We start from the raw sequence: 9,623 nt of genomic DNA, 5'->3' as shown, positions 1-9,623 counted from the left end.
AAGTGTTATTTTCATTGAACTCTTTCTTCCACATATTTGCTGTTTTCCTACTTTACTTGCAGGCTTTTATGGCTTTTATTTTGAAAGAACTTCCTTCTTGCCACTCTTCAATTAAAATCAGATTTGGGTAGAGACTGTCTAATGGTTTTCCTGTTAACAGACTTTCCAACCTGACTGGGGGATTTCTGCAGCTTGTTGAGATTTACCATAAGCCTGGGTTTCTTCCCCGTGGTCCTCAGACCCACTAGCCTGCATGTTTTAGGTGTTTTCCTGCCTCACACCTAAATGAGTGAGTGATTAATATTCTTCTGAAGTACTTGATGTCATGCTGAGGAAGTAATTCAATCATTTTAATCAGATGTGTTGGAGCAGTGACACATCTACAACATGAATGATTCAGGGTTAATAAACAGTTATAAGCATTTTGTTTCTTCTCTGATACAGGTTTATAGCCGTGTTGTACTCTTCCTGTTTTCAGATGATGGATTAAAAAAGCATTCTGTGAGGTTTACAGAGTTTGTTGTATTGCTTTATTATTGACACGCTTTACTGCCAGAGCTTGGAAATAAATTCAGGAGCAGTTTCTTGTTTTAACGAGGTGCAAAACCTGTTAAAACGAGAAAACATTCTTGTTTTAATAAGATTTAAATCTCATTAAAACCAAAATATCTTCTCATTTAAATAAGAAAGTTGGAACAGTAAAGCAGCAGCACCTCTGAGAAGACAGACAGAGAAAACTATCAGAGGAGCGTATTTTTATATCTTGTTGTAAGAGCAACTTTCTCGTTATAATGTTTTGACAAGATTTGTATCTTGTTATAACATGAAATTTTCTCCTTACAACAAGATGCTGCTCCTGAATTAGTTAAACATTTTTATACTTTATAACCTTTTTGTTTCTCCACAACGTTCTCCCTGACTTGTCTGCTGTGTTTGTTGGCGCTGTTGACGCTGTTTGTTCACTAAGTTTCTCTAATAAACCTCTAAAGCCTTCGCAGGTCAGCTGGATTCATACTGACATTAAGTCAGTATGACAGTATGAACTTAACTCTCTCCTCTGTTCACACAGGTTACACACAGGTAGCCTCTGTTCACCTGTTGGCCACAGTCACATTAGATTCAGGAGTATCTCTACACTCATTCACAGTAAGTGTAGAGAAGTACTATGAGTATAAATACTTTTACGTGAAACTGTGCATGGGGGGCCTCACTAAAATCAAGCACAAAGTAAAACTACGTCATATTTCCTCTGTCGGTTGAATCTTCATTACAGGAAGTGACTCAGAGTGGTTCATTCTGAGAAACCCTCCTCACCAACACTCATACAGGCCACCTGTCATTAACTGTGAACTTGAGTCAAGTTTCTGTGAGTAAAATGTGAAATATATTCAGAGCAACGCTTCCTTTAGAGTAGTGGTTCTTAACCTTTTTTGAGTTACCGAACCCCCCAGTTTCATATGCGCATTCACCGAACCCTTCTTATTCCAACCCCCACGCCACTAGAGGCAGTAGAATTAGGTAAAAACTGAGCTTTGCTGAAGTAATTAAAGACACAAGTTCAAATCCATGCTGAGAGTGGAGCTCCTTCAATCAGGGCTCCTCTGCAGCTCTGATTGGCTAAGCAATGTAACGTGATCCTCTGATTGGCTAAGCAATGTAACGTGATCCTCTGATTGGCTAAGCAATGTAACGTGATCCTCTGATTGGCTAAGCAATGTAACGTGATCCTCTGCAGCAAGTCACGGCAAAGCGGGGCGTCATCACGACTTTACACAAGTGTGTCTTTACCTCTGTGGCAGAGGCTCCGCCGAACCCCTGGGGTTCGATCGAACCCAGGTTAAGAACCACTGCTTTAGAGCCAACGTCTTTTCGACTATAAATTCACAAGAAAATCAAACAATCTAAAGGTTTTGTAGACGATTCATGCAGATCTGATGTTTCTACATCTCTATATTGTTGCAGCATCTGCTGATAATATGAAGTGCAGCTGCTTTGATATGAAACTATCACTAAAGTTTTGCATTTTGTGGTTAAACAAATGTGGAGCCACCTGGACTTTTGAAGGAAAACTACGTGCTATTGAGCAACAAGCACCTTGCTTTGATAAAACTGAGCAGAAAAACGTAAGGTGGGAACTTCTCCATGACTCTCTTCTTTGTGAGACAGAACCGCTGCGGTCGCAGAGCTCGGTACACCCAAGAAACGTATCTACGCAGCTAAACCAGCCAGTTTCAGTTTTCTTTCTCTTGTGGTTCATTTCCCCTGAATTCACAATGACTCATAAAACTTCATCTGGATTTTTTTACTCCCCTTGTCGGATTCAGTGCATCCAAATTTTTCAGTAATGTTATTTGCTGGAAAAGTCCTAAAAGTAAGAGAAAACATGAATAAATTCAGTTTTATTATCACACACACAAAAAAAACGTTATTCAGTTGTCCAAAACTCTCAGCATGAACTGTATCTCTCGTCTTGTACAGAGCCATCATGCCTGTCCTCTGTTTGTCCATCACTGCAGAGAGGATCATCATGGCTGACCTTCCCTCCATCCATGTACAAGCTAGTATCAGGTGGGGTCTGCAGTTAACGTCTCTGCAGACCCCACACATCCTGGACACAAACCACTTAGACTTTTATCTTCAGGTTACAACAGAAGCAGCCCCCACATCTTCTCTGATGAGCACTTAAGTGATGAGTCCTATGATCACTCAGTTTGAATAAATGCACAGAGGCACTTATTCAAACTTGTTTTCTTCTCCTGTAAAGACACTATATTAATGCAGAATATACAAAACTGTATATTCCACCATTTTAGAAACTTACCTTTACCTTTAAAATATCTGTACACTGAGGAAAAAAGTAGAACCAAAGTCAAATTTCCTGTTTTTTTTATTTGCTTTGTTGTTGTTTTTAACAAACCTAACTTGTGATAAGGTAACAATGTGGGTGTTTTGTTTTTTGTTTGTTTTTCTCAGTTTAGGTGTCATTTCATTACAAATTGTGACACTTGAAAAACCCAACATGTTGCTTTTTCTGGAATCTACTCACATGTGATCACGTTTTCACACGCTTGTGAGATCAGTGTGGTTTTTATCATCAGGCCTGAAAAAGACGTGTTTATCACATCCTGTGTTCATGAAGTGAAGGGAAAATGGACTCTGTCTGTCAGTGTTTGTGTGTTTTCTGGGGTCAGCCAGTGCTTTTGGCTCTGAAGGCGCTGTTGGTGGAGTTACCTCTGTTTTATTCTTGCCTAAAAACTATTTTCTCTGCCTCTCTCTGCAGTCTTTCACCCAGCACCTTCTGTTCTCTTGCATATAAATTTTCTGTTTCGCCTGCCGTTTCGCTTCCTTCCTGTTCTGATTTAAGTCGGCCAGCTGGTAAAAGCAGAGACATCGTTACATAAAGAGTTGTGTGGACAGTTTGCTAAATCTCAAATAAAATTCACGTTTATGCAAGATTTGTTTTATTTATTGGTCTCTTAGATGAAATAAAGTAATTGAAAATGACAAATTAAGAGAAAATGAGTGCAGTTTTCAGTAATTCTGGTAAATTGCAGCCCCTAAAATCTTTAAAAAGTTTTTAAAAGTATAAATACTAACTTTAAACATGATACATTTTCAATGTCTTCTAAATGAATGAATTTCACAATTTCATTTTCTTGCTGTGCTCTAATTTGACCACCAGAGGGAAGCAGATATCAGTTTTTCAAGATCAGTCCCTGAACTGAGACTCATCTCATAGTGATTTAAATTATAGCTTACGGTTCAGGTTTTTTATTTTTATTTATTTTTTGTAAAATAAACTTAATTAAGTTGACCTGAGAGGAGAGACTCATTTTCAGGATTGGGTTGGTATTAATTAATGGACATAAGTTTACAAAACATTTCCTAAAATAGAGGTGCTTGGTTTATAGGGCAGATAAATTCTAGAAATTAAGCATGAATACCTATGGATAAAACTGTTTTATTTAATAAACAGTGCTAATTATTTAAATTAAATTGATCAGAATTTTTTATTTTTTGACATGTTGCTAGTTTTTAAAATTAAATAATTGTTTTTACATTTTTCTCAGCCTGCAGCTCCTTTTAGTAAAATGTGTCCATAAAACCTTCAAAAGTGCAGGCAGGTGAAATTTATTTAACATGATTTGATTGGGACTGAATTGAACTGAAATTCATTGATTTCAATGAAATAAAATTTTACTAACTGAACTGAGTCGAATTTAACCAAACAGAATTCAATAAGGCCTGAAAAATAATCTAATTAAAGTGAATTAAATAGATTTATGGGGAACTGAATTTAACCAAAGTTAATCACACGATTAACCTTTAACCAAGGTTAATCATATTTACTCAGTTAAACAAATTAAATTGAACCACATACATATAAAAATCGTATTAAAAAAATAACAATACATTGTGTTTCTAATGTGATTTGGCCTGATGATTTCAGTGTTTTGTTTTTATTTCAGTAGAACAGGAGCTTGAAAGCATATCAACATTTAAAACTTGCATTTATTTTTAGATACTTAACTAATATTGAAAATTCTGTGGACATTTATTTTGCTAAATTATGACATACATGAAAGAACATAAATTTAACAGACAAGAGTGCCGCTGCTTTAACTACGAATAGATTCATTCGGTAGAAATGACCGTCTGATATCCATGTGCAGAGAAGCTCAGCTGGTAGAAAGGATGAGACTAAATGAGGAGCATTTTCCTCTGTGAGGCTAAAGCACAGGATCTGGATATCCTGAGAGTAAAAGAGAAAACAAATGGCTCGAGCATCAGCACAACCTGCAGGCAATCAGTTCTTCTTCCATCAAAGGAATCCATTGTGTGCAGAAGGAAAATACTGTCAAGAGCAAACGATGGAGAAGATTTATGGCTGAAACTGAATGCATTCATGCAACACAGTAAATTAAAACAAGGTGTTTGCTACAGGGATGATAATATGTAGAAAAATCTATAAGGAAGCTCAAAATTATTCAAAATTTAGATTCTGATTTTATTTTCATATCACAAAAAATTTGTTTAATAGGAAACTAGACAAAAATCTTTCAATACTTTGTGTTGTTAATGTTTTATTTTGAAAACTGATGTGTTGGAAATGATTTACAGCCTTCCTAGTAATCAATGGAAATCTCTTTGTTGTCATTACAGAAATCAATCTCTTCTTATAATTACTGAGCTGTGTTTTCTTTGTTTCTATTAATATTTTACTATTTATCTTTGGCGATGAGATCTAAGTCTCTGAGGTTGGAAGGCCTCATTGCCATCACCCTCATTTTTAGCTCCCTCCACAGATTCAAGTCAGAGAAAAATTTTGTTAAATTAAGTTTACTTTAAATGTATATCTACCAGAGGAAAGAATAATTTAGGTTATAGCATTTTCACATTTCCTGTTGTAAGTGTTTAAAGTGGTTTTGATTGATTCAAGCTTTTTAGTTATTTCACTCTTTTTGTTTCGTCCATGTAGCTCAGGGAACAGTTTGTTACATGAGCTGAACATATTTGAGGGAGTTTCACAAAACAAGACATTTCAGCACTTAAACTTCTTCTAAAGCTGTTTTCTGTCCGCTTGTCTTTTAAATAAAGCATTTTTCATTCATTCAATAAAAAAATTAAAGAATAAATTGAGTCTTGGTGACAGGCTGTTGTAACTAAAGATGCATTAAAATGTTTTTTTTGTTTGTTTGTTTTGCTTTGTCAGAAAATCACAAGTTTATTTCTTGAGTCTGAGTATTTTAATTGTCTGAACAACTAAAATAATACAAATAATGGATTTAGAAATGGTCTATTGCTAGACTAAAAATGAAATAAAAAAGCAGTGTAAAAAATCAGAACTGTTCGTTCTGATATTTGTTGGCATTCCTACAGTTTCTAAAACTCACAGTCTGTCCTTGTGCCTGAAAGTAAAACATTTTTATCAGGAAATTGCAGATGAAACATTCATAATTTATTTTATGCCTCTTGCCTTCCCAGGTGAGTGAAAACAAAATGTTCCTCATCTTCTATTTGCAGTACAAGGCTTGCAGGTCACTGTGAGCCACGCTAACCAAACAGAGCAGTGAAGTCAGTCGGGGCAGATTTTCCCACCGTGATTTCAATAAAAATATTCTACAATGTAAATTGTCTTGTTTCAGTTTTTCTTGAAAGATGCAAGCATGTGATAGAAAAGTTTCAGTTTCTTTGTTGCTTACATACAAAACATAAATCTGCTGCTCTGTGGTTGTGAACAGGTGTTCCTCAAGGATCTGCTCTCCGCCCATTGCTATTTTATTTTTATTGCAGCTATCAAGCCATATTTTTTATTGAAACATCCGTCTGTTTGCAGATGATCCAGTAACTTATACCAATGTTTGCAGTGTGATGTACGTAAGCTCCAAATAAGTAAATATACTCTATACTAGATGTTCAAGTATTGTTACACCTCTGCTGCTCAAACCAAGTTGTCTAAGTTTTCTTGTTTGCTTTTAGAGTCTCAAGACATGTTTTTGTATTAGTGGAGAAGCTGTTTTTGAAGTATATTGAAGATTCAGTTGAAAATAGCTGTAATCACAGGATCAGGTTCAGCTCTCACATGTCAGGTTCATACAGGTTTCCCATGAGAAGAAAACCTCAAAGAGACTGGAGATGAAAAATATCCCTTTGGCCAAAGTTGTCCTGGATCCGGTTCTGCCTGAGGCCGAATTACAGCATAATGACTTCTGATGCGATATGAGCTTCAGGCCATCAACTGCCATACTTTCTGACAAGACAAGAAAAACTGCACAAACAGAGCCACAGGCAAGAGAAATGTTCATCTCTTTTCTTCCCATTTCAGGCTGCTTAGCCCTTTTGAGAGCTGGAAGGATATGGGGGAAACATCCTTTAATAAGAAAGATAAAAAACTTAAGAAATAGTAATTATTTATGATGCATTCAATTTATATCTGCAGTCAGAGCTCAGATAAGGAAATGACATCACCTTCCTACTGGTAATAAATCGTACAGTATGTGTGAAAATCCTTTGGACTTGCTATTTGTTTTGGTGCTAACTTCAACAAGCAAGACGAGTCATTAAAAAATCATTTTTCTACTCTATGTATTCCAACATCAAATTAATTAGTAATTATTTCACTAGCATCTCCTCTGAACTCCTCAGAACCTCCTTCTTAGATCCAAGAAGGTGTTGGAACTGTTCGTTATGGTTTTGGTCCAGTCTGTCATGAGTGAATCATTCAGGTAGAATTATAATGAATAAGACGTCCTGCAAAGTAATTTTTTTAAAAGCTTTTAAAGGTTACCATGAGTAAACTAAAGGGAGATTAAGCAATCAAGGTATTTGCATCTTTTCACAGATTCAGTTAGGCAGATAAAGTTACAATAAAGGTTCATTACATGTCATATGCTGAATAAAAACGAGTCCAGAAAAAAGCTATGTGTGCGCAGAAATATCCGCTTGCATCTGTTCGGGGTTCTCTGTGTAAACTTCCCTCTTTGGAGACACTTCCTCTATTTGTCTGCAGTCTGAGAGCAGCAGGTTCAGGTCAGCCAGTGAGAATACACAACAGCTAAACTCTGTGCATATAAATCAGCAGTTACATAACAGCCAGAGTCAAACAGAGGCTGCTCTGTGCTGCTTCCACTGGGCAAATGAAGCTAAACTCAGAGGCACGGGACCTGGGAAAGGTATTCACACTTCTGTTCATTGTTTTCAGCCACAGATTTTAACAAGAGTCTAGGAAAATAAATACAAAGATACAAGAAAAAAAAACCCACAAGAATAAGCAAAGAAACTAAATGCAAATGAATTAACTCAAGGCAACGTTTAAATGACTATCATAAATACAGAAAATTGAAAAGAATATTCTAAGTTTCTAGTTGTAAAGTGACCAAATGAGAAAAGTTCTGCTGCACTTTAGCTGCAATATGGACACATAAAAAGAACTTTGCACAAACATTTCTGTCACAGTTAGTTGGTGTGATTACTGGTGTTTTAGGGAAAACCTACTATGAACTGTTCCTGCTGAAACATTTTCAGTTTCTAAAATGAATAGAGATAGATTGTGTTTCATTAGTTTAATTGTTTTGTCTTATCCAGTACATTTTAAAGTGACTCATATTCCATGACAAATTCCTGCTTTGATGGATTCTTGGAGCTGTTTCTGATCACATAAAGTTGGGGACGTAATAAAAAAGAACATCTAAGCTTGTGGTTAGTGAGTCAGTAAAAAGGAATGTCTCCGCCCAGTTTATTATCCCTTCAGCTTTACATTATTTCATTAACCCACTGCTGAACACAAACTTGGGATATTTCAACAATAAGTGTGAATAACATCATATTTTAATATTCTTTTAAATCGTTTCTCTTCACTGAAATCTGAAAAAGGAAATAAGAAAAATAAAAAAAAGCTACCTCAGTTAGGTGATATATTTCCGCAGTTGCAATGTTTTTTAAAACTTTTTAAATCATTATTTGATTTGCCTATTTTGGGGATTTTTGCCGTTTTAAATCCCTTTTTTCTAGTGAGAAGTGATTGCATCAGCACCAAGGGCAACGCCACCATGCGTTCCTGTGTTGCCTTCACAGTCATGTTCTGCATTTAACTAAAAATCTATATATAAGTTCCGGGATGTATGTCTTTACAGCAGAAAATTGATTGCACCAGCTTAACAAAGATCATATTACAATGCCACAACCTGTTTAATTCTGTATATACATTTTCTTTTGCGGTAATTAATGTCGACAAGAAACCTCATTGTAATTTTTACCGACGTTCCTGAAAGCATCACTAGTTCGGGGAAAAATGAGTTCCTGGTACAACGCCTACACCTCAACCAATCACATAGATTTCTGAGAGCAGATGCAGTACGAGAACCCAACCTTCTGAGAAGCGGCTTCGTCGCCATATTTTGAGTGGCATTATTTTTTTAAATGTATGAAAAAAAGCCATTCAAGACACTTTTGTTCCCATTTTATAGGTCAAGATGTGTGACTGTGTGGTCATTTTGATTAATTAAGACCATCAAAAGCTTCACATGTTCTTTGTTGTTCAGATTTTAAGCTGTTTGTGTGTCCTAAGAAAATAGATAAATAAAAGTAACTGAATGTTAGGAGTTAGGTAGCACCTTCAGTCTGCCAAGTCAGCACTAAATCTTAATAAGGGCCAAGTCTTTTGTCATACTACTACTAGTAGTACTACTATTACTGCTAATAATAATAATAATAATAATAATAATAATAATAATAATAATAATAATAATAATAATAATAATAATAATAATAATAACAAAAATAAGATATGATATGATATTATTTTGTGCTTTAGTATTTGTTGAGGCAAGGTAAGGTCAATGTATATGGCACCAGCTCCCAGTTTTAGTTCATGAAGCAGACTGTCTACTTTTAAGGTCAGGCTTAAAACTTTCCTTTTTGATAAAGTTTACATTTATTCTGCTTAAGTTGTTTTGCTTCTATAGGACCTTTTTGCTGCAAAGTCAATGGCAATTGTCTACTGTCAGTGTGTTCTGATCCAGGCGAAGTAAATACGGAAAACTTTTTTTTTTTTTTTTTAACTAATTTGAATAATAAGCTGAATTTGACTGCAGTGTTTGGTAACTAGGATCAATTGGTTGCAT

Source organism: Poecilia reticulata, chromosome 17 (assembly GCF_904066995.2).
Source record: "Poecilia reticulata chromosome 17, P_reticulata-male-v2, whole genome shotgun sequence".
Classification (NCBI taxonomy): Eukaryota; Metazoa; Chordata; class Actinopteri; order Cyprinodontiformes; family Poeciliidae; genus Poecilia; species Poecilia reticulata.
This window is presented reverse-complemented; position numbering follows the sequence as displayed.